We start from the raw sequence: 25,993 nt of genomic DNA on the forward strand, positions 1-25,993 counted from the left end.
ACGAAATTAAAGGATAGAGATGGAAATATAATCACCAACAGAGATGAATTATTAAGGGTAGTAGAAAACTTTTATACAGAACTATACAACAGCCAACAAAACCATGGTGAGCCACTAGAAGTTTCAGGAAAAAGATTAGTCAACCACGGATCGGAATTGATGCCTGATAAAACAACAGATGAAATCAGGAACGCATTGAGGAGAATGAAAAGAAATAAAGCTCCGGGAGAAGACAATGTCGTTATAGAAGCCGTAAAGATTGGAGGAGACAGACTTCAAATGCACAATTGTTCAACTTATGTCTGCACCAAAGTGAAACACCTACAAGATGGCACAGTGCACTTACCACACAAAAAGGGCGATCCAACAGACCTCGAGAATTACCGACCCATAAGCCTATTAGACCACCTCTACAAGTTATTCACAAGAATAATAACAAATAGACTGGAAACAAAATTAGATTTTTACCAGCCTAGAGAACAGGCAAGTTTTAGGAAAAACTTTGGCACTAATAACCACCTACATTGCATAAAGGAAATTACAGAAAAATCTATCGAATACAATCGACCATTGGTCCTGGCTTTCGTAAACTTTCGCAAAGCATTTGATACGATAGAAATTAACAGCATAATGAGAGCGTTGGAGGAAAGTCGTATAGATTATCGATACTCCAAACTGATAGCGAACATACAACAATGCAACCATGACCGTCCGATTACACAAAGATACGAAATCTATAAAAATCAAAAGAGAAATTAGACAGGGAGACACTTTATCTCCCAAACTCTTTACGGCAGTACTTGAACATACTTTCATGAATCTTTGAATCTTTGAATCTTTGAATCTTTGAATCTTTGAATCTTTGAATCTTTGAATCTTTGAATCTTTGAATCTTTGAATCTTTGAATCTTTGAATCTTTGAATCTCTGAGTCTTTGAATCTTTGAATCTTTGAATCTTTGAATCTTTGAATTTTTGAAACTTTGAATCTTTGAATATTTGAATCTTTGAATCTTTGAATCTTTGAATCTTTGAATCTTTGAATTTTTAAATCTTTGAATCTTTGAATCATTAAATCTTTGAATCTTTGAATCTTTGAATCTTTGAATCTTTTGAATCATGGAAGCCTACTTTGCAGATCTCGAGAAAACGTATTTTTCAGACAGCTTAAAGAAGTTGGAGCATCGCTAGGTTAAGTTCGAGCTAAAAGGAGCATTACTGAAACATAAATCGCCACTTTTCCAAAATTTTCGTTATTTTTTTTTTGGAGCCTAGATACTGATTATTACCTTTACCCCAGGCTGTGGGTGAAAAATAGGTCGATTTCAGGATACAATTCAGGAATTTTTGAAACCTATCAGGTGTTGTAAAGGACGATGCCAAGAATAACTTCTACTAAAACGTAACCAAAAATATTGTGCGCTTTTTTTTCTATTGCGATTTTCATTTGTTAAATTTGCAATTTTTAATGATTTTTAATTTTGCAGCTTAGGATATTGATTTTGGAGAAAAACATTTTTATAGAAAGTTGTAGTAAATTAAAAAACCTACAACTTGAGCTATGGTAAGTTTAATTTCGTTAATTGGTTATTGCAAAACAGCCTGCGAAAGGTCCAAAATGGCCGTTTTTTACAATTACATTATTTACTGTACAAACAATTTTTTTTTACTTTTTAAAGCTTCAGAACGAAGATCTTTCAATTCCAAACATAAAAAAAATTGTAAAGCCAGATTAACGAATTTGTTGCTTAGATATTATAAATTGTTTATCCCAAGAGGTCAAATGTCGAAGGCTATAACTTTTTGAAAAAAACTTGTAGAGAGTTGGTGAAACATCTAATCTCCTTCTAAAGAGTTATATATTCATATTCTGATATAAATAAATGCGCAAAACATTTTTAAACCCTTAATTTTTGGGTTTGAAAATAAGGGCGCAAATTTCGTTATAAACATTTAGAGCTGAAGCGGCCCTGTACATCCTATGAGTTTTTAACTTACAGATTATTGTTGCTGAAGATGAACCGAAGATTTATAAAAAAAATAAAAAATTCTACGACCAACTGAAGCCGAGATAATTTTTGGGTTCGAAAATAAGGGGGCAAATTTCGTTAAAATCATTTAGAGCTGAAGCCGCCCTGTACATCCTATGAGTTTCTAACTTACAGATTATTGTTGCTGAAGACAAAACGAAGATTTATAAAAAAATAAAAATTTACTACAACCAACTGAAGCCGAGATAATTGTTTTTTTTTTCTTAAGTCGTAGTGCGTTTATTTATAACAATTAAGAAATTATTTTACAGCCATTGACTAAAGAAAGACTTATATTATCTTAAAATAAAAATTATTATAAAATATAATTACATCTAATTATTAAAAATTATTTTTAAAATCGGTGCTTTTGCGACCGGCCGAATTTTGCAAATCGCCCGGCTCGCTTCAAATCCGAGCGGTTGGAAAATTTTTACGTAACTTGTATTAAATTTGACAGAAAACAATTTAATAATATTACCATTATAATATACAGTCTATTTACCACTGTATTTGTTTTTCTTGATAAACTTTTATATGTGAAATTTCATTTCTGAAGAAATAATATTACAAAAATGATACATATATATGAAATATATTTTTAATTTTATTTAATTTTTTCATTGTTATATAAATATAATAATAATAATGTTACTTCTTGTTCTTACTATAATATAAAATATAAAAATTTTTCTTCTTGTAGTGACTATTCTTTTTGGATTTCACATATAAAAGTTTATCAAGAAAAACAAATTCATTGGTAAATAGACTGTATATTATAATGGTAATATTATTAAATTGTTTTCTGTCAAAATTTAATACAAGCTACGTAAAATTTTTCCGTGCGCGCGGATTTGAAGCGAGCCGGGCGATTTGCAAAATTCGGCCGCTTGTAAAAGCACCGATTTAAAAAATAATTTTTAATAATTAAATGTAATTATATTTTATAATAACTTTTATTTTAAGATAATATAAGTCTTTCTTTAGTCAATGACTGTAAAATAATTTCTTAATTGTTATAAATAAAGGCACTACGATTTAAGAAAAAAATAAACAATTATCTCGGCTTCAGTTAGTTGTAGAAAATCTTTATTTTTTTATAAATCTTCGTTTTGTCTTCAGCAACAATAATCTGTAAGTTAGAAACTCATAGGATGTACAGGGCCGCTTCAGCTCTAAATGATTTTAACGAAATTTGCCCCCATATTTTCGAACCCAAAAATTATCTCGGCTTCAGTTGGTCTTAGAAATTTTTTATTTTTTTTATAAATCTTCGTTTCATCTTTAGCAACAATAATCTGTAAGCTAAAAACTCATAGGATGTACAGGGCCGCTTCAGCTCTAAATGTTTTTAACGAAATTTGCCCCCTTATTTTCAAACCCAAAAATTAGAGGTTTAAAAATGTTTTAGGCATTTATTTACATCAGAATATGAAAATATAGCTCTTTGGAAGGAGATTGGATGTTTCACCAACTCTCTACGATTTTTTTTTTCAAAAAGTTATAGCCTTCGACATTTGACCTCTTGGGATAAACAGTTTATAATATCTAAGCAACAAATTCGTTAATCTGGCTTTACAATTTTTTTTTCTGTTTGGAATTGAAAGATCTTCATTTTAGAGCTTTAAAAAATAAAAAAGAATTATTTGTACAATAAATAATGCAATTGTAAAAAACGGCCATTTTGGACCTTTCGCAGGCTGTTTTGCAATAACCAATTAACGAAATTAAACTTACCATAGCTCAAATTGTAGGTTTTTTAATTTACTACAACTTTCTATTAAAAAGTTTTTCTCTAAAATCAATATTCAAAGCTGCAAAATTAAAAATCCTTAAAAATTGCAAATTTAACAAATGAAAATCGCAATAGAAAAAAAAGCGCACAATATTTTTGGTTACATTTTAGTAGAAGTTATTCCTGGCATCGTCCTTTACAACACCTGATAGGTTTCAAAAATTCCTGAATTATATCACGTTTTTTCACCCACAGCCTGGGGTACTTATTATGTTTTTAAATCAAAAAAACTTTTATAGAAAGAAAAATTAACACTTATCGTTTACATAAACATCTTAAAGTAGGACATCGATTGCTTAGAGCGAGTGAATAATAAACATTGTAAAAAGTGCAAGCTGAACAGAAAAGCAATTACCTTCTGCGGCTTCCGTTCTCATTTTCGCAGCATCTGATTTGCGACGACATGAAGGGATGATTCCTTACCTGAAACAAGAAAAATACGTTATTTACGAGCAGAGATATTAAAGAATATTGACATTTGTGAAGCGGTTATTTCATTTTATTGAGTTTTTGAGGCAGGTGATAATTTTTGTCTATTCGGAGCATCTATTCGCGAATACTGATGTGGCAAAAGTTTTTATTTTATCGGTTTTCTTTTAGCAGTGGCATACGCTTGGCTAAGTTTAGTCAAATAGCCATTGTAGTGGGCTCGGTTATAATTGGAGGGAGAATTTATTTGCCAATTATTTCTCGTTTAATATAAAAATGTTAGATTTGCAGATTTCCTTTTAACTAAAAATGCCATTTTACAAAATAGTAGAAACTACCAACTACACTCCGCCAAAAAAGTATCACATCACCTTAAAAATGGGACATTTTTAATGTCTCATATTTTCTAAACCTGTTGTTCGATTTTAGTGATTTTTTTAATATGTTATAGCTTTATTCTTCAAGAATATCGATGTAATAATATTATTGCTAAAAAGGTAAGTGTCATTGTATACCGGGTGTAACAATGATAGTGTGTTTTTTCCTCAAAGTTTGGAACACCCTGTGGAATATTCTAGCGTATATAAAATATTTAAATTAAAACTCAACTGTAACCTTACGCCATCTAAACATTTTGCTTTTTGATTCACTCGCTTATGTTGGATAATAAAAAATTTAGGTACTTTAATTAACAACTAGCAACGTGCTTCAGCAATACAGGGTGTTTCTAAATAAGTGCGACAAACTTTAAGGGGTAATTCTGCATGAAAAAATAATGACAGTTTGCTTTATACACATATGTTTGCAAATGCTTCTTTTCCGAGATACGGGATATTGAATTGAATTTTTTCTTACAAACTGACGATTTATTTATTGCTCTAAAACAGGTTGAGATGTGCAAATGAAATTTGGTAGGTTTTAAGAGGTAGTGATTGCGCATTTTTTTGGCATACAATTAGGAATTTTATATTCACCATTGGCTTGCATACGGGTAATATCACCGGGTAATATGACCCGTATGCACGCCAATGGTGAATATAAAATTCTCAATTGTACGTCAAAAAATGCGCAATAATTTCCTCTTAAAATCTGCCAAATTTCATTTGCATATCTCAACCGGTTTTAGAGCAATAAATAAATCATCAGTTTGTAAGAAAAAATTCAACATCCCGTATCTCGGAAACGAAGCATTTGCGGACAAATGTTTATAAAGTAAACGGTCATTATTTTTTCATGCAGAATTACCCCTTAAAGTTTGTCGCACTTATTTAGAAACACCCTGTATTGATGACGAACGTTGCTAGTTGTTAAAGTACCTAACTTTTTTATTATCCAACATAAGCGAATGAATCAAAAAGTAAAATGTTAAGATGGCCTAAGGTTACAGTTGAGTTTTAATCTTAATATTTTATATACGCTAGAATATTCCACAGGGTGTTCCAAACTTTGAGGAAAAAACACACTATCATTGGTACACCCGGTATACAATGACACTTATCTGTTTAGCAACAGTATTAATACATCGACTTTCTTGAAGAACAAAGCTATAACATAATAAAAAAATCACTCAAATCGAACAACAGGTTTAGGAAACATGAGACATTAAAAATGTCCCATTTTTAAGGTGATGCGATAATTTTGACGCTTAGTGTAGTTAGGTACAAACATTAATATAGTATAACTAGCTGACCCGGTGAACTTCGTTGCACCTTAGATAATGTGTCATAATTAGATAATGTGTCATAATTTTAATTCTAGATCAATTGGTCGAACGCAATTGCTAGAGATCAATAACTCAAAATCAACTGCTCGAAAATGAATTGCTCGATATAAAAATTGATCGAAATAAAAATTGCTCGAATAAAAAAGAAAATTATGTGTGCAAATATTTATTCACAATAATGCAAAATTTGCAGGTATATAAGAGAGGTACATTTAATAGGACAAATTATTTAATATTCTACGTATATAATCACAGATATTAATTTGTGGTTCATAATATGTAATTGTTTATTAAACGCAATAACCTATCAACACTATCTCTATATCTTCTATGATCATTTTGAGGTTGTTTGCCACTTATGGATACTCGTTCTCAGAGGCATCTTTCAGTGCATCACAGGTTTTAGATTTCTTTCTAACGCATTAAGTTGGAAGTGACAGAAAAAATGGTACGTCCGTGATCACAGTTTGTTATAACATTTATTCTAGTTGTTGATAGATGGCGCTATAATCGAACAAAAAATGATTTAGGAATTATATATACGACTATAATCTGTACAATTTATAAGACTATACAAATCAAAGAAAATAACATTTTATAAATGCAATAAACACAATTGATTTGTTTTTATACCAAATTGCAAATTAAAGGGTTAAACTGCAATACCCTTTTCATATTTGGCTGATTACGATTCTGACAACTGTCACAATTAACTTAAATATCAGATTATAATAAATGTTATAAATGTGTATTACCACGGACTTACTTTTTTTGCGGTTACTTGTGACATACTGAAAAATGCCTCTGAGAAGGACCACACTGTTCAATTTTTAGTTCATTTAAACTTTGTTCTTGTTCTAGAGCGGAAATAAATTTCTGCCGTTATTTTTCTTATATTTCCAAAGCTCAAACATATTTAAGATTTATAATAAAGATGTTTTCAGCATAAATTAATATACGATTATATATGTGGAATACCATATAATTTGTTCTATTATACTATCTTTCTTATGTCTATGTTTTGTACTATTGTGAATAAATATTTTAGATATACAATTTTCTTTTTCATTCGAGCAATTAACTTTGAGTAAATGTGACCTTTCGGCAGTTGCTTTTCTCTGTAATAATTGTATAAACTCTAAAAAACGTAGGTGTTCTACAAAATATTTTATAGAAAAATTTTTTGATCAACAATAGAGTTTGATTTTATGCTTCTGTATTTTGGTAAAATTTTAAAAGCATTAAAAAGAGTAAACTGACGGACGGACCTATTGAGACAGAGAGCGAAGTGTTCTTGCGCTAGTTTTTTGGGGAAAAATTATTATTGTAGTAGAGATACACGCCTTCGCCAAAATTTTGATTATTATACCAGAGATGCTCCTCTATAAAAGCATCTGCCAAAATTTTGATTATTATACCAGAGACATGGTCCTTCGGCAAAATTTTGAAATATTTTTGGTACATTAAAAATAGTAATCGATAAATTAAAAACTTCATAATTTCACGGATGTTAGTACAATTTTCGCCCGTTCTTCTCGTGTGCTTAATGTCGTCTCTCGTGCTCTCGTGTTGTCCTACGGGCTCGTTTTGTTATCTCGGAAATTAATTGAGCTAGAGAGACGATTTATATACCGTTGGATAACTGCCAAATTTCATAAAAATCGGTCTAGTAGTTTCGGAGGAGTATGGCAACAAATACTGAGAAAGAGAATTTTTTATATATATAGATGTTAAATATTTAGATGGCTATTAAAAAATAACGGTTGAAGATAAAAAAGTGAAAATTTAGGAGTGTGTGTATATTTTGGTTCTACATCGTATAAAATTAAGAAAAAAAAATTTGGCCAAAAAAATTTTAAATAATTTTGGGGGGGCAAGCCCCCTTTTCACTTAGGTAGAACGTTCCACTTCAGAAACCATCCCGGGTTCATGCACAACAACTTTGATTAAGGTCATCATACGATCAAATGCATAGTTTGCGAGTCTATACGGAACATACATACATACAAACATTCATTTTTATTTATATAGAAGAGGTAATATTTAGATGGCTATTAAAAATTAACGGTTGGAGATAAAAAAGTGAAAATTTAGGATTGTATGTATATTTTGGTTTTACATCGTATAAAATTAAGAAAAAAAAATTTGGCCAAAAAAATTTAAAATAATTTTGGGGGGGCAAGCCCCCTTTTCACTTAGGTAGACCGTTCCACTTCAGAAACCATCCCGGGTTCATGCACAACAACTTTGATTAAGGTCATCATACGATCAAATGCATAGTTTGCGAGTCTATACGGAACATACATACATACAAACATTCATTTTTATTTATATAGAAGAGGTAATATTTAGATGGCTATTAAAAATTAACGGTTGGAGATAAAAAAGTGAAAATTTAGGATTGTATGTATATTTTGGTTCTACATCGTATAAAATTAAGAAAAGAACATTTGGCCAAAAAAATTTAAAATAATTTTGGGGGGGCAAGCCCCCTTTTCACTTAGGTAGACCGTTCCACTTCAGAAACCATCCCGGGTTCATGCACAACAACTTTGATTAAAATCATCATACGATCAAATGCATAGTTTGCGAGTCTATACGGAACATACATACATACAAACATTCATTTTTATTTATATAGATTACGAAAATAATAGAAATTGATGATATATTATTTGTTATAAAAATATCAACAAAAATAATAAAAACAGAATAAGTAAGATTTTGACACTGCGTGTAGTTCATAGGAGGTTGTGGATTAGTCGCAGTTCCTCTATCCCAGGTTGAGGGTAAGTTAAGGGTTAGTGTAAGTTCCTATAGGAGTCTTTGAGTACATAGAGAGATTTATCTTGGACCTTGGTTTCCTAGAGTCCAATTCCTTCTTTGAAATCTGAGAGGAGCGCCGATTCTAAAGTATTTAGCTACGAGTGCTGACGAACGAGTAGAGTCAGTAATCAGAGAGAGGGTCTCTGCCTTGTTGTATTAAATCACAAATAGAGAACTAACTAATAAATGTTTCTAACCTGAACTTATCATTGTTTGCCAACTCTCGTACCTAAACCAAGAGCCCCAGCACTACTCTTAGAGAGGGACCACCAAAGAGGAAACTGAACTATAGAAAACCGAGATAGGAACTGATAGAATCCCACAGGAACTTATGCTCAACTTCAACCACAGAGAGAGCGACTGCGATTAATCTACACCCTCTAATGAACAAAACACAAAACGTAAGACTCTATGTCGCTTCGGTGATAAAAAAAAGTCTGTGCAGGTCGTAGCATCATTTCTGTGCCCAACAAACGCTCTATATGTTAGCTCACTTTTTCGTAGAACTTCTTCAGGCCGTAGAAATAAAACAATACTCCTGAGTGTAAAACACACTAAGGAAAGGCGATAACATGAAAACCACTAATTTTGTACATAGGGTGTCAAACTAGTCTCCAGAGATGGTTTTCCAAGAAAATTGGCTAATAAGGAAGCATCGGGCGATGCCATCGACGATCTCATTGGTCAGTGACTGAGAACGTGCGATGATGATCTGATCCGTAATATGAGAAAGACAGGGATGACAGATAATCCCCCACGGTATCGAAATCGTCAAACCTTATCCTTGTCGCTAAACCTAAAAAAGAAAATGGAAGAACCCAGTGTTTTAACACTAGAAGAACCAACATTTTTGCATACCTAGAAGCACCGGAGCGGTCAAGACGACGGGTATTAGAATTTTCTATCGCCAGTCGTTTTCGTATCGTTTTTTAATTGAAAAAAAACCTATATTGAGTTAATATCTACCAAAAAAAGACATTTAGTTAATTTAAATAAATTGTAAGTATTTAAGCACAATTTATGTAGTAACAAAATTTTTTAATTTTGCTTGTACAAGACCTACACACAAATTTTTTACATAGGTATATGACTTTCACATGTTTTATTTTAGTTTTAATTCCCAGTTTTCCACTTCTTCTTCTTCAGGTGCTTTCTCTGCTACGGAGGTTGGCAATCATCATAGCTATTTTAATTTTTTAGTCAGTAGCTCTGAATAGTTGTTTTGAGCTGCATCCAAACCTCAGCCATGAAATTCGTCTTCTTCCGATGCTTCTTCTGCTATCTACTCCTCCTTGCATTATGAGTCATGGGATGCCATACTTCTCGCTCCGCATCACATGTCCAATATATTGTAGCTTTTGTCACTGCCTACGTTTATTATTTTGATTGAGGTGTTGTATCTCTGATTTGTTTCCATTGATATTGTCCTGCCCTTAGTCAGACGATCTTGTCGCAATTCTTCTGCTAACTGAAGTAGGAAAGTTTGCCCAAATATTTGACAACCAGTAACTTCCTTATAAAGAATCCAATCATTTATTCCTACCATATCTAATATATTAAAAAAAGCCTGCAAAGTCCATCTTCTTGAAGCTGATTTGGTTGAGCATTGTATGGCCATCTGATCTACAATGTCTACTCCGTATTTTGTATGGTTGTAGTAGGTAATGGTTTTAGGTTTCTCCTTTTTGTCTATGCCTATTTCAATATTGTTTGAGTACAGAGAATTCAGCGCTAGAACATTTTTGATAATTTTTCTCTGGTACAACTGGTTTCCCTGGTTAGGTTAAGTCTTCGTGTGTGAAAATTTTTGATTTGTATAATTCCATCTTTTCGTTTTTTATTGACGGAGGAATATCCTTTCTTGCTCGGTTTATTGTTCCAGTACTGCTAGTAGCCTTCTTTCGCAATACTTTTTATGTATCGTGACATTTCTTCCCTTATTCATAAATGGGCCCATTAGACATTAGACGGCTAATTACCATGTAGGTAAGGAAATCCGTGCAATAAATATTTGGACTAGACATTAGCTGTAAGCCAGAATTTGATTCCAAACTTATCGGGTTTATACGCCATGTACTGGGTGAAATGACATGAAAGGGAACATGAAAGGAAGCCCTAACACAATTTGGAGAAAAATGGCCAATATTATTAGAGAGACGGCTATTGAAATACTTGGGAAAACGTCAGGAAAGAAGTTTGAAGATAAAGAGACTTGGTGGTGGTCAAATGAAGTACAAGGAAAAATAAAAGAGAAGAGAAAATTATATAAAAAGTGGCAAGAAACCAGATCGGACATAGATCTTCAAAATTATATGGTCGCCAAAAAGGAAGCGAAAGTAGCAGTAGCAAAAGCTAAAGCAGAAGCGTATTCAAACCTATACGATCAACTTGATACCAGGGAAGGCGAAACGAAGATATATAAAATAGCCAAACAGAGAGCAAAGAAAGCAAAAGATTTTAATCAGATTAGATGTATCCGAGATGAAAATAATAAAATACTAGTTCACGAAAGGGATGTCAAAAAGAGATGGAGAAAGTACTTTGACAGCTTATTAAATGAAGAATTTGACAGACAGCCTGTAGAGTCAACGGAGACAGTAGCAGCAATGGTCACCAAAATAACCAATGAGGAAGTGGCTCAAGCGCTTCAAAAAATAAAGAAAGGAAAAGCGGTAGGACCAGATGATATTCCTGGGGAAGTATGGAGAGCATTGGGAGAGACAGGAACAAGGTGGCTAGCAGGTCTATTTAATAGAATTATGGAAGTTGGACAAATGCCAGACGAATGGAGAAGCAGTATACTGGTACCTGTTTACAAAAACAAGGGAGATATACAACAATGTACAAACTACAGGGCTATAAAACTGCTTAGCCACACCATGAAAATATGGGAAAGAGTAATTGATAGACGGATACGTGAAGAGACCGAAATATCCGAGAATCAATTTGGCTTTATGCAGGGTAGATCAACAACAGATGCAATTTTCACTATAAGGCAGTTGATGGAAAAATACAGGAGTAAAGAAACAAACGCTCATATGGTATTCATTGATCTTGAGAAAGCATATGATAGAGTTCCTCGAGAGATTCTGTGGTGGGCACTCAATAAGAAAGGAGTCCCTGGTGAATATGTAAAGATTGTGAGGGATATGTATGAGGGAGTAACGACTAGTGTTAGGACAGGTGTGGGAGAGACTGATAAATTTCATGTGAAAGTAGGATTGCATCAAGGTTCTGTGCTTAGTCCGTATTTATTCTCATTAGTTTTGGACCAGATAACAGCGAAAATACAGGGTAACATTCCATGGTGCTTAATGTATGCTGATGATGTCGTGTTAGTAGGAAATAGTGAAAGAGACTTAGAACAAAAACTGGAACAGTGGAGACAAGCTCTGGAGGAAAAAGGTTTAAAACTTAGTAGGACAAAAACAGAGTATTTGGAATGTTCATTTAAAGATGGAGCTACTACAAATAAAATGGTATCTTTGGATGGTGAAATGATTGTAAAAAGCAATAGTTTTAAGTACCTAGGATCGGTATTACAGAGTAATGGAGAAATAGATGGAGATGCATGCAGTAGAATTAGGGCTGGATGGATGAAGTGGAAAGAAGCGAGTGGTGTGTTGTGTGACAGAAAAATTCCAATGAAGCTGAAGGGAAAATTCTATAAAACAGCCATAAGACCAGCTATGATGTACGGAACTGAATGTTGGGCAGTGAAAAAGAAAGAGGAACAGCGAATGCATGTGGCGGAAATGAGAATGCTTAGATGGATGAGTGGAGTGACAAAGAAGGATAAAATTAGAAATGAGTATATTAGGGGAAGTCTAGGTGTGGCACCAATTGATGCCAAAATGAGAGAGCATAGGTTAAGATGGTTTGGTCATGTTCAACGTCGAGACGTTAACCACCCAATACGAAGAATAGCTGAAGTGCAGATTCCTGGAAGGAGTAGGAGAGGAAGACCAAAGAAGACCTGGGGGGAGACGATAAGGCAGGACATGTTGGTAAAGGGGATTAACATTGATATGGCCCAAGATAGAATTGTGTGGAGAAATGCAATTAGGGAAGCCGACCCCGCATAGGGATAAGGCAAAGAGAATGATGATGACTGGGTGAAATGACATATTGTCTTTGTGGGAAAAAGCTGTTCGTCGATAGATATATTTTAGACAGTTGTAGGTCTAGCAAAATATACAATTCTCTATAAATAAGTTCGATATTGCCGACGCAAGTGCAAATTTATCTGTTGTATCATCGCTCAGATCTGGTACTTCTGCTCCGTAATAAGAACCGCATTTTTTCTAGGTAGACATCAACATATTTAACAAGTAATTACACTAAATACCTACCTGCAAAAGAGAACTTGTAATCCTTAAATAGATGTAGCAAAGTCCTAAATTTTTATGTTTCTATAACAACTATGAATAAGTAGTAATACAGGAAAGAGGGTCAAAAATAGAAAGCAGTCCAAATGACCGCCCTGGTGCTTCTAGGTATAAATTAACACATCTCAAAAAGTAATTACACTAAGTACCTGTAAAGGAGGAATAATAATCCTCAAGTAGATCTAGGAAAAGTCCTAAATTATCAACTTTCTAAAACAACTAGGAATAAGTAATACAGAGGGTCAAAAATAGAAAGCAGTCAAAATGACGGCTCTGGTGCTTCTATTGTTAAGGCCTATTATGACAGTATGGCTTCAGAAAAGGCAGATCTGCTTTAAACGCCATAACCCGGATAAAATGTGAGAAAGGATAATGCAGGAAAAAGTGGATCGTGGCAGTATTTCTGAACATCCAGAATGTATATAACGCGAGCCGTGATTCTTTCACAGACAGGAACAATAATAAAAACGACAAAATGAAAATATTTGAGGGAATGTCATAGGGCTAGGTCCTACCACCGCTGCTTTGGAATATACTCTATAACAACATACTGGAGATAAACCTAGGAGAAGACAGCCAATTGCTTACGTGGAGGACCTGGTTATGCTAGTGGAACACTTCGGGAATAGATCCATAATGGGTACGGCAAACACAGCTCTTGAACTAGTTAGGCTGTCGCTACGAGAGAACTGGCGCCAGCCACACAGAAGGCGGAGGCCATAATCTTCAAGAGCCCAAGAGCGAGAGAGTGTATCTGCATCACTTTGGAAGGAGAAAGTATCCTATCTCTCAAGACAGTCCAATATTTAGTCGGTGAACATATACCCAATATTATATGTCGCGAAAAAAACTGATCAAATAACAACAGCGCTAACAAAGATCGCGCCAAACATAAAAAGTCCAGGCAGAGGTAGAAGAAGAATTCTTATGGGAATGGTTGACTCCACTATCCTATACGCAGCATCAGCATGGCAGTAATACGTAATCAAACATACAAAATAATTCTAGAGAAAGCTCAGAGAAAAAACCTGCTGAGGGTTGTCTGTATATATGGATCCCCCCAATTCACCTGTTAGTGAGTGTTTTACTCTAGTTGTGCAGAAACAATACTATGCACCAAAATCTCGTCCGCCACTGCGACAGTGTCACAAGTAGTGACATTGTATAACAAATGTTGATTTTTTAAAAGGGCGCTTTAAGGTAGGGATCCAACAAATCGTCGAAATCCTATTACGAAGGAGAGTTGTTTTATGGGAGAGAATATTTATTTTTCGAGGCCGTTAAGAAAAACGATTTAACTTTTATTTACTTTATTGATTAGAATCGTTACGCTTATCTTTTGTTCGATCGGAAACAGGATTTGCTCAAGCAAAAGTTTAATTAAGATGGCTGCTTCCTTATCTTTACATTTAAGATGGCTATACAAACACATATATTATTCAATCAGGTGCAAAAACTTTGATCCACGCCTATTTTATAAAGAAGAAGACACATTTTGGAGATGCTACTAAATGGGGATGGAAAGAATCTACCGGTTATAACCTACAACCGGTTTTTTCCTAGGAAATAATCGGTTTTTCCGGTTGTTTTTTTTTCCGGTTAGTAACCGGTGAAAAACCGGATAAGTGGAAAAAATACTGAATTCAGAGGAAAATGGGAAAATTTTTCGCTCAACGCGCGTAAATGAGAAGTTTTCAGCTGACTGAAACCAATTTCACAACACTGATAACTGATTTCTATACTGATATAGACTGATATCGATTCGAATGAAGTATCGCAAATTAAAGCGCAAATTAAAGCGTAATATAAATGCGCTTATAAATAAATAACCTATTGAGTATTGGCTATGAATGAAAAAACCGAACACCGGTTTATGAAATAACCGGTTTTTTTGACCGGTTATAACCGCCATGTTAAACCGTAGGTAGAAAAAACCGGTATAACCGAAAACCGGAGTTTTGTCAACAACCGCCATTCCTACTACTAAACTTATAGATTGGACATACATTAAAAGGGAAACATTAAATGTAAATAAGAAAAACAATTTATACGAAAAAATTTTTATATGGATTTATTCGAAAATTGAAAAAATGATAATATAAAAAACAGTTATAACAAAATAGTGTTTATGTAATTTGCTGCTAACACCTATTTCTTCCTCAAACCCTTTTGTAACAGCCTGCACACATTTTGTCATTGTGGGAATTACATTTTGAACATAAAGTTGACCCAATTAGTCCCATATTGTATGAAGAGCTGCACTCAGGCAAGTTGTTTGAGCAAGGTAACCGAACTTGAATTCATCTTGCTAGTGCATGTGCCCCATAATAGATGTTCGATTGGAGTGAGGTCGGGACTAGAAGCTGGCCAATTCATACAGACAATACCGACGTTTTCTAAGTATTCATTGATGATTCTAGCACGGTGGAGACGACATTACCGTCCACGAAACAAAAATTAGGTTCTTTAAATTTCTCCAAAGGTATCACTTGCTCATCTAAAATGGTTATTTACCTTACTGCTGTTATACTTTACTTTACTTAATCAGTAGACCCATTAGTACCTTTCGGTGTAGGGCCATTTATAATACAATTCATTAAATTACAATTCAATAAATTACAATATTTTACAATCTTCTGCATTGTCCTAGCTCTTAACGAACTTTCTCCATTCCTTCCTTTTGGATGCCATCTGTGTTGCTTCCTGCCAAGTCTTACCCTTACTCTGCAGTATCTGCGAAATGTCACTGTTCCATTCTTTGATGGGCCTTCCTCTTCTATTCTTACCTATTGGTTTGGCTTCCCACACTCTTTTCACTTGTCTATCATTGTCCATCCGGGTTAGATGTCCGAACCATGCCAATTTTTTCTTCTTGATTGAGTCGAGTATCGGCTTGATTTTGAGTCTTTCTCTTATTTCTTCATTTCTGATTCTATCTGTTCTTTTTACTCCTATCGTTCTTCTGAGGTATTTCATCTCTGCTGCCTGTATTCTGCTCTGGTGTCTTTTGTTTAATATCCAATTTTCTGCTCCATATGTCACCGTAGGTCTATATATTGTTTTGTATATTGTCATCTTGGTCTTTGTTGATATTTCTTTGTTATTAAGGAATCCTCTATTTAGTGCTTGGAATAGTTTTCCTGTGTTTTCCATTCTGTTGTTAAGATCGTCCTCTATGTCTCCTTTGTTGTTGATTACTGTTCCTAAGTATTTGTATGAATTTGTCTGTATTAATTGATGTTGGTCTATCATTATTTCTATTTGATCTTCCGTCCCTTGTTTCCTTGATATTTTCATTATCCGAGTCTTCTCTTTGTTTACGTTTAAGTTGTATTTGCTTGCTTCTAGGTTCCATTTCTCTAAGTTGTATTTCAGTTTTTCTGCTGTTTCCGCAATTAATACTATGTCGTCTGCAAATATACACATCTCAGCGTTTATCATTTGCATTCTGTTCCAACCGATGCAGTATTTCTTGAAAGTTTTCTTACATTCTTTCACTATCTCATCTATTACATTTATGAATAGCACTGGGCTGAGACTTCCCCCTTGTCTAACTCCTTGAGTTGTTTCAAATGGTTCTGACTGTATATTTAACATTCTTACTGTATTTGTTGTTTTCATGTATATACTCTTTGTTGCTTCTATCAGTTCTTCGCTTACTTCCTTCTTCTTTAGGCTTTCCCATATATCTTTTCTTTTGACTGAGTCGAAGGCTTTTTCCATGTCTATAAAGCTCAGGTATATTTCTCTATTTTTCTTTAATGCTTTTTCTATTACTTGTTGCATGGTAAATATATGGTCTTGTGTGTTGTGTCCTTTCCTGAATCCACTTTGTACGTCCTCTAATTTATGTTCTATTTCTTTTCTGATTTTCCTTTCTATTATGGTTTCGTATACTTTTGCTGCTACACATAGTAGTGATATACCTCTATAGTTCTTACAGTCTCTTGTGTTTCCTTTTTTGTATATAGGTATAATTACTGCATTTGTCCATTCTCTGGGTATTACTTTTCTCTTCCATATTAGGTTATATATGTATAACAATAACAATTTTTCTTTTGCTTTTATTCCTATATATTTCATCATTTCTGGTGCTACTTCATCGCTTCCTGGTGCTTTTCCAATCTTTATCTTTCTTATTGCTTCTTCTAGTTCTTCTTTTTCTATAGTTTCTGGATTTTCCGTGTTTCTTATGGATACTCTCTTTATGTGGCTTTCCTTCTCCATTGTGTTCACTTGATTTCCATTCAGTAACAGCTGGAAATGTTCCCTCCATCTTTCCATTATTGTTTTATCGTCATTTATTATTATTCCTTCCTTGTTCATTATTTGTTTCAGTTTCGTTTCTTTGTTGCTTCTTAGGTTTTTCAGTGTTCTATAAAATAATTTTACGTTTTCTGTGCTGTTTTCTTCCATTTTTTCTCCGAATTTTTCCCAACTTTTCTTTTTCTCTTTCCTAACTATCTCTTTAACTTTTGTTCTTTTTCTCTTATAATTTTCATATTTTTGTTGTGTTTTGTCTTGTATGTATTCTTTCCATAATTTCTTCTTTTCTTTTATTTCTCTTTTCACTTCATCGTTCCACCAAGACGTTCGTTTCCCTCTGTTGTTATTTCTTGTGGTTCCACATATTGATTTAGCTGTTTTTATCATCGCATTTTTAAATTTTCCCCATTCTTCTTCTATTGTTTCTGTTATTATATGTTCATTGTCTATTTCTTTCTCTAGCCCTTCTGTGTATCTTATTTTCGTTGTTTCTTCCCTTAGTTTATAAATTTTTATTATTTCTTTGTGTTCTCTGTTTATGTTCTCATTTCTTTTTATTTCTTTTCTTTTGCTTTTGAATGTGGTTTCTAGTAGATAGTGGTCACTACCAATTTCATAACTCCTTTTCACCCTTACGTCTCTTATCCAGTTCTTCTCTGTTTTTTGCACTATAGTATAGTCTATAATTGATTGTTCGTCTCTTGATTTGACTTCTCTTGTGATCTTGTGTATCCTTTTATGTTGGAAGTGTGTGTTCATAATCACCAGGTTATTGTCTAGACAGAATTCAAGTAGTAATTTTCCATTTTTGTTTATTTTTTCCTCCCCATACGGTCCGATGACATTGTTCCATTTTTCTGCTTCTTTCCCCACTCTACTGTTCATGTCTCCTGTGATCACCATTTTCTCTGTACAATCATTTATCACTTCTTGTAATTTGTCCCAGAACTCATTCTTTTCGTTTTTTGTTGCGTCTTCATCTGGTCCATAGCATATGATTAGGTTTGTATTGGTTTCCTCTGTATCCATATATATGTCTACTCTTAGTATACGTTCGTTGTAATATATCCAATTTTTTACTTTGTTGATACTATCCTTCTTAATCAGGCACGCTACTCCTGCCTGAGCTCTCTTCGTTTCTTCCACTCCACTGTATATTAGTAACATTCCGTTTTCTAATATTATTGATCCTCTTCCTTTTTTCTTTGTCTCTGTTATAGCTACTATTTCAATGTTCTTATCTCTAATTTCTTCCCCCAGTTCTATTTCTTTCCCATTTATACCTCTTACATTCCATGATGCTATTTTCAAAATTGTTCTGTTCTTTTCTATGTTTAAGTTGTACTTCAATTTGTTTTTCCTTACGTTTGTGTTATTATCTTTAAATCTGGTCATGTCCCTGTTCTTTGCCTGTTTTGTTTCTCGGTCCATCATTGTGTTTTCTACAGCTAGTTTTTTGAACAAGTTGGTTCTGTATTGTATGTTACTTTTTCTATCCGGCTTGTTTTTTGGTTCCATTTCCACTTAATGCCTTCAATAATTATGAATCCATATCCAATTTTTGTCCTTTTCCCATTAGTCTTTTCCTCTGCTGCTATCTTCCTAAGGTTTCTTTGTATTTCTATCTCTTTCAATGTTAGGTCACATTCTATATATACTCTATGTTGTTTATAGCTCATTAGTTTACCCTTGGCTTTCAGTATTTTCATTTTATCTTCGAATTTTTTACATTCTATAACACACATTGTTTCATTTATCTTTTGTACCCTATTTATTTCTGATTTTACTCCCATTTTTGCTTCTATGAAGTTCTCTATTTGCTCTGTTCCTATTGTGTCTAGTGGTAAGCCTCTCATTATTAGGTTATTTTTCTTCTTTTCTTTCTGACATGCTTCCAAGGTTATTTCTATTTTATCTATTTTTTGTTTCATCGTAGCCATTTCTTTCTTTAGATTTTCATTTTCTCTTATTATTTCTTTCATTTGCAATTTGTATTCATTATTTTCCTTCCTAATTTCTTTTGGTTCCTCAATCATATTACCCATTGTATTTTTTATATCTTCCAGGTCCTTGTTTTTCTTTTTGTTATCGCTTGCTAATTGTCTCATTAGTTCCATCATTTCGTTCTGGCTGCTGGTTTCATTCGTTGATGGTTTCGACCTGTCTGGTGTTCGGTTCACTTTTCTACTCCTGCTAAATATATCTGGCTCCTCTTTGCTTTTTCTTTTACCGTCCTCATTAATGCTATCATTACCATCCGCCATCTTTCTTCCTATTCAAATTATTAAAGTAGGTATGTATTTATAAATACAAATATTAAATCAAATTAAAACCTACTTGATTAAATCAAATTAATTAAATTTTTTACTTTAATTACAAAATATTTATATATTATTCAATTTTTTGCTGTTATACAACCTCTATTCACAAGAATCATATCGGGCATCAAAATTTCTACTAGCAAAAAACATAACTAAGCCTCCTCGATAGGTTATTCTGTAGGCAATATTGCTTTGGCAAATCGTTCTTGTTTTATCCAGATTCTTTCGCGAGCGTCTGCCTCAACCAAAAAGTGGACTCATCCGAGAACAAAACATTACTCCAATCTACGTAATTCCAATTGCTGTGTAGTATTTAGTCCATTCGGGTTAGACGAATAACAGGCCTAACCTTGCATTAGGAGCTGCCCCAAATTTTATTTTTCTAATGTTTAGGGGGGTCAATAGTGGTGTAAATTTAAAATCTCGACTGAATTCCGCCATTGCGTTAGCCGCCATCTTGATTTTAAACGAGAACCGTTTTTGCTCAATATCTCCGCCATTTTCAACTTTTCGACAAAAAGTATAACAACCAAAATTGTTGAAAATGTAATTTTCTATCATTTCTATTTGTACAATTTTTTCGTGCCATCGATATTTTCCGAGTTATAGCGGAAAATAGTGACAGTTATATATAAATAGAGCAAAATTATTGAATTATTTCGTTTATTGTTAGTTTTACGACAAAAATAGAGAGAATTGAATTATACACAATTTTAGTTTCTTTCATTTTTTTTGCTAAAGTTAATATTTAAGGTAGTATGTATGCGATAATGACGCGAGCGTAAGACCTGATTGATTTTGTAGCAATTGTTTTTGTTCAATATCTACACTATTTTCAACTTAAATTGTTCCAAATATAATTTCCTACAATTTTTTTTAACAATTTTTTTCATGCGGTTGGTATTTTCCAAGTTAAGTGGGAAAATAGTAAAAAGTGGTGGGGGGAGCCTAATTACTGAATTGAATCTTTTTTCCGAGCTGCCCCAAATTTTATAATTTTATCCTTTAGGGGAGATCAATAGTAGTGTAAATTTAAAATCTCGACTGAATTCCGCGGTTGCATTAATCGCCATATTGATTTTAAAGGAGAACCGTTGTTGCTTAATATCTCCGCTATTTTCAACTTTTCGACAAAAACGGTAGGAACTAAAATTGTTGGAAACGTAATTTCCTACAATTTTTTTCCACAATTTTTTTATGCGATCAATATTCTCCGAGTTAAGGAGGAAAATAGTGGAAGCGGAGGGGAAGCATAATTATTGAATTGTCTCATTTATTATTAACTTTACGACATAATTGTACATAAACAAAAATAAAGAGAATTATATTTTATACAAGTTTTGAAACTTCCAATGAAATACCAACCAAACTAAGTACATAAAAGACATAAATAATAACTTATATGCATTAACTTCACTTAATATTATTAATTAGCGGGTTTTATTGGTTGAATTTGTCTGTCGATAATTAAGTTTCATGTCAGCTAACATATTTTAATATTCCAACATTTTTTTTTAAATTTTGGACCCCGTTGGGGGGAACTTTCCCATTCCCCCCTCTTAGACCCGCCACTGGTTCTCTCGAAAAATTGTAGTAAATCGTAATTGTAACAATTTCAGTCCTTACACTTTTGAAGTGTAGAAGAAGATATTTAAGTAATTTTGTTCGCCAGAGCCAAGATTGAAGAAATTTTTAATTTTTAAAATATGTTGTCTCGGAGTCTTTCAGTTTTGAAACCAGATCGGAGTCTTTCAGTTTTGAAACCAGATTTAGCAAATAGTGCAGAATACCTACATAATTTTGTCGCATTTTTTTTACAGCTTGTCATATTATAACGTCTATACAGGGTGTTTGGTAAAGAATGGGCCATAGCTTAACCTCAGGTTCCTGAGGTTAAAATAGGCCGATTTAAGCTAACTTACCTTAGTACAAAGTTTATAATAGCCGAGATACAGGGTGTCAAAGTTAAACTTTTTTTTATTTATTATTGAATATTTCATGACAGGTATAAGATAGCAACATGAAATTTGGTATGTGGGGGTTTTTTGGGTCGAGAAAACTAAATTCCCTATCAAAAATTATGTATTGCCCAGATGGCGCCACATACGCCCTTCAGCACAAATTTATTACGTTCAATTTTTTTATCCCTCACTCTCTATAATTTCGACATTAAAATTTTTATTCTCCTATTAGTTTTACTTCAAAAAGGTATACTTCTTTCATCTCCCTAAACTCGACCGTTTTCGAGATAAACGCATTTTAAATCTGCGATACACCATCATTTTTAGCATAATATCATTGTTGTTACACCAGAAAAAAAACTTAAAACCATAATAATTGTGTCAGTTCTCAAATTTATGTCATTGCATCGCAAATTCCATTTGAAGAAATTTGTGATACATTTTTGGATAATTTTATGGTTTTAAGTTATTTTTCGGGTGTAACTACAATGATATTATGCTGAAAATGATGGTGTATCGCAGATTTAAAATGCGTTTAAGTATTTTCTATGGGAAATAAGCCACAATTTTACTAAAAAATGAATTTATTAACGTTTCGAAGCCCAAATCGGGTTTCGTTGTCAAAATACAAAATACTATTAAAATAAACAAAAATGTTGTTGCTAAGTAAAAAAAAATTCTTCTAATAATTTATTTAATCTGACTCATTTATATTGGCAATTCAGACGTATATTATACATTTTAAAGTAGAAGACTTTAAAACGATATCGCCAATATTTATGAGTTGCGTTCCTGGGACGACTTTACTAAAAGATAGTTCATTCGATTACATGAAATCAATCCCAACTCAAGAATATCCGTCGCAAAAAAAATCATAGCATGTAATCTGTCTTTAAAAAGACAACCAAATGCAACGATGTCAGTAACATTCTCGCGTTAGAGATTCCATCGTAAATCACGAGGAAAAACCAGGAAAAAACCTCGTGATACTATCCCGACATCGTAAGTATTTGGTCTTACATTTAATTTACCTTCAAAAAAGTAATACCAAATTCTGATTTTAATATGTTTAAATTATAAATAATATTAATAATACAAAGATATACAATAAGTAATACTAAAATATAAAATTTGTACTAACTCGATATGTTATTGACTTACTAATCGTGGTATTTTCTTTGTATTGACTTCCTCTTTTAGTATGGGTAACCACATCCTACTGCATTCTACCGAGGAATTTGCGACATAACTGGTTTTATTCAGCATAATTAGAGCCGCTTCTTTGATTTTTCTCTTTTTACTATCCGATTCTTTCAGGACTATACTTGAATCTCTCCACTGAACTCTATGTTCATTATCCCATGCGTGTTGACGTATTTGAGATCTATCAAATTCTCTATTTTTAATATATGACTTTTTTATTTTTTAATTTTTTAGTGAAATTGTGGCTTATTTCCCATAAAAAATACTTAATTATAAAAATGCCACAAGGAAATAGCTTCAGAACAACATTAAAATGCGTTTATCTCGAAAACGGTTGAGTTTAGGAGATGAAAAAAGTATATCTTTTTTTAAGTAAAACTAATAGGAGAATAAAAATTTTAATGTCAAAATTATACAGAGTGAGGGATAAAAAAAATTTAAGGTAATAAATGAGTGCTGAAAGGCGTATGTGGCGCCCTCTAGGCAATACATAATTTTTGGTAGGGAATTTAGTTTTCTCGACCCAAAGAACCCCCACATACCAAATTTCATGTTGTTATCTCATACCTGTCAGGAAATATTCAATAGTAAATAAAAAAAAGTTTAACTTTGACACCCTGTATCTCGGTTATTATAAACTTTGTACTAAGGTAAGTTAGCTTAAATCGGCCTATTTTAACCTCAGGAATCTGAGGTTAAGCTATGGCCCATTCTTAACCAAACACCCTGTATATCGTATTATAACTACGAGACTCTCATCACTTGCTCCATCAATTTATTCTCTGAACTAGTATTTTAAAAAAGTTTATTACTAACTCAAATACAGTGCGTCCATAAAGTAACGCATAAATTGGTTATTTCGTAAACCGGCGACTTTAAGGAAAAATCCCGAAACAGGTCGATCTTTATTTTTAAATTTTGATTTTTTGGCACATATATCATACTAGTGAAGTCATCCATCTGGGCGTGATGACGTAATCAATGATTTTTTAAATGGGAATAGGGGTCATGTGATAGCTCATTTGAAAGGGTATTCAATTCTGTATCCAATAATATAAACATTAACAATTATTTATACAGGGTGTTCAAAAAACATTTTTTTAATTAAAAAAAGTGAGACAAAAAGAAGAATATGTATATGTAATTTATTTAATTCAAAATACATTTTACTACTGTCAGTAAACAGAAAAAAAATTTATTTGACAAATAAACATTGATTTTCGTTTACACGAAATGTTCAAACTGCCAAAAGACCGGTGTGTAGCAGCTTTAACATTGAATTTAAGCGAAAAAGAATATTTATTTGTCAAATAAACATTTTTTTCCTGTTTTCTGACAACAGTAAAACGCATTTTGAATTAAATAAATTACATACATTCTTCTTTTTGTCTCAATTATTTTAATTAAAAAAATGTTTTTTTGAACACCCTGTATAAATAAATATGTTAATGTTTACATTATTGAATAGAGAATTGAATACCCTTTCAAATGAGCTATCACATCACACCTATTCTCATTTAAAGAAATTATCGATTACGTCATCATGCCCAGATGGATGACGTCACTAGTATGATATATATGCCAAAAAATCTGAATTTAAAAATAAAAATCGACCTGTTTCGGGATTTTTCCCTAATATCGCCGGTTTACGAAATAATGAATTTATGCGTTACTTTATGGACGCACTGTAAAGCTAAAATCTTTGAACCACCCATTGGGATTGAATAAAATGCGAAGAATCTTTGAAGAACTCCATGTGAAGATATTTTGCAACTGCAAAACCATGTACTTACTACAAAGTTCAGGTAGAACTGTTGGACACTTCTGTGACGCTTCATCTAAATGTTTTGCTGCATTTTTTATGATTGTTCCTTAGTGCATGTAAGTGGGCGGAATATTAATAGCCAGTTTACTTACGTGTTTGCATTTTATAAAGTTTGCTGTTGGATGTCTTTGGGCATCATCCTCTGTATTTAAATTTTTTGATTTTAGATTTTAAATTTATACTGCTTCTTTGATTACACGTTTGGTTGTATTTTTAATGTTAGCTGGCATTGATGTTTCATTTAAGTTTAGTTTATGTCCTGCGTTTATGACTTGTTGTACTAAGGATGACGTCTTCTCTTTTCTTTCAATAGAGTTTTTATGTTCTTCTCGTCTTACCTGTACATGCATATAGACCTACATACAATCACGTGCCGTCATGTTGTCCCAAGTACAAAAAAGGTAACAAAAGAAAACAAATATTTAACCAAAAGAAAAAATAAAATAATTTTGGAATATAAAAGTCCACATAGTAACAAATAAAGTCGGTGAATACCTTGAACATTTTATTATATTTGTATTACAGAGGAATAAAATCCTTTTCGGTTTAATAGAGCAGAAGAGAACAAAAGGGTTAAAAAGTGTTAAAATGTTCGTGTGATGTACTTGTGTTTGTCATTTTATTACATTATGTCATGCAAAGAGCTTCAGTTTGACGCCACAATAATATTTGATGACGTTTGTTGCTTTGTCGAATGAAATTAATTTAACAAATAGTCCGGTTATGCTTTCTAATATAATTTCAGTAATAAGAAGAGTCTGGCCAGTTGGTTGCTTAAACCAGTGCCAATAAAACATAAACACACACACACACAGTAATAAGAAGAATTTCATATACAATGTTTATCTATATGAATAGAATAAAAATATATTTCATTGTTACAGAAACTTTTTCAAATTTATTGAACAAAGGAGCCACAAAAAATAACAATACCAAATAAAATTTACTGAAATTTACATAAATCGTCAATATTACAAAAAAATACAATGAAAAAGAATCAATATATTTCAAAAATTAAACAAATTGTATAATACCCCCTTAGAAACGAATAAAAGTTGCTGTATATGAACCCAAATATAGATAAAAATACTTAAGTTACTTCTACATAAGAGTACTGCAATTTCTCAGTTATTCATTATGAAACTCTTTCACTGAATAATAATATAGACAAAAGCCTATCGATCTTTCAGATAGATAGACTTTGGTCATGTTACGGAACTTTGGTTT

This window comes from Diabrotica virgifera, chromosome 1, assembly GCF_917563875.1.
Source record: "Diabrotica virgifera virgifera chromosome 1, PGI_DIABVI_V3a".
NCBI classification, from domain to species: domain Eukaryota; kingdom Metazoa; phylum Arthropoda; class Insecta; order Coleoptera; family Chrysomelidae; genus Diabrotica; species Diabrotica virgifera.